This window comes from Girardinichthys multiradiatus, chromosome 2 (assembly GCF_021462225.1).
Source record: "Girardinichthys multiradiatus isolate DD_20200921_A chromosome 2, DD_fGirMul_XY1, whole genome shotgun sequence".
Taxonomy (NCBI): domain Eukaryota; kingdom Metazoa; phylum Chordata; class Actinopteri; order Cyprinodontiformes; family Goodeidae; genus Girardinichthys; species Girardinichthys multiradiatus.
This window is the reverse complement of record NC_061795.1, coordinates 13273579-13274394: the sequence shown is the minus strand read 5'-3', so window position 1 is coordinate 13274394 and position 816 is coordinate 13273579. Positions and strand designations below refer to the sequence as shown.

At 37.9% G+C, this 816-nt stretch overlaps 1 long non-coding RNA gene across 1 annotated transcript; it reads right to left on the bottom strand.

The window, feature by feature from the left end:
• LOC124880818 lies at nt 1–590 on the bottom strand. Its single transcript, XR_007041466.1, has 4 exons — nt 546–590; nt 415–460; nt 290–351; nt 1–68 (listed from the first exon to the last, which is right to left on the bottom strand). It is a non-coding gene; the product is annotated as an uncharacterized LOC124880818 (long non-coding RNA).
• Nucleotides 591–816: the final 226 nt, after the last annotated feature.

Genomic DNA, 816 nt, shown 5'->3' with positions numbered 1-816 from the left:
CTGTCTGTCCGCTTTGGTGATGAGCTGCCTTCAGTTTTTTCTTGGAACACTGTCTCTCAATCATGGACCTTGAACGGACAAAAGAAATTTAGGACCATCTGAACTCCATCACAGCTAAACATTTTGAGAAAAATCATTTGATGAACAGAGTTTACATCCTTTCACTCAAGTACAGCAATGTAACTTTGATTTAATTTCCATTACATTCTGACTTTCAATAACACACATTTTCTAAATTGTCAGGACATTTTTTTAGTCATTCATGTCAACATATGAGCTGTACATTTACCTTGCAGGAAAGTTCTCAAGCAGAAGGTCAGACCACCATAGCCTAATGGTTGGCATGTCAGCCTGGACAGAAACACAATATAAGCTTGCGAACCAATAAGTTTTAAATGACATATAAATACGTACCTCTGAGAAGTCGGAACTGCCCACCAAGAGTGATGTACAAAGCCTACTAGAGAGAAGAATAATAACAAAACTACTATCATATTATGAAACTGAAATAGTCATGTACAAGCATTGCTTGAAATGGCACTTACCATCAATATGAAAATGCCACAGTTATGGGACAGTCCTTGTCTGGGAACATCCTAGAGTCAAGTTGAAAAAAAAGTAGTATATTTTACAGCAATACAAACAAGATTTCAGTATTAAAAACAAAAACTGTGGCAAATCAGCACACATACCTCAATGTCCTCAGTGGTAAACTGTGTCCACAGTCCAGGACAGCTTTTGACATACAGGGGCTGGACAATGAAACTGAAACACCTGTCATTTTAGTGTGGGAGGTTTCATGGCTAAATTGGACCA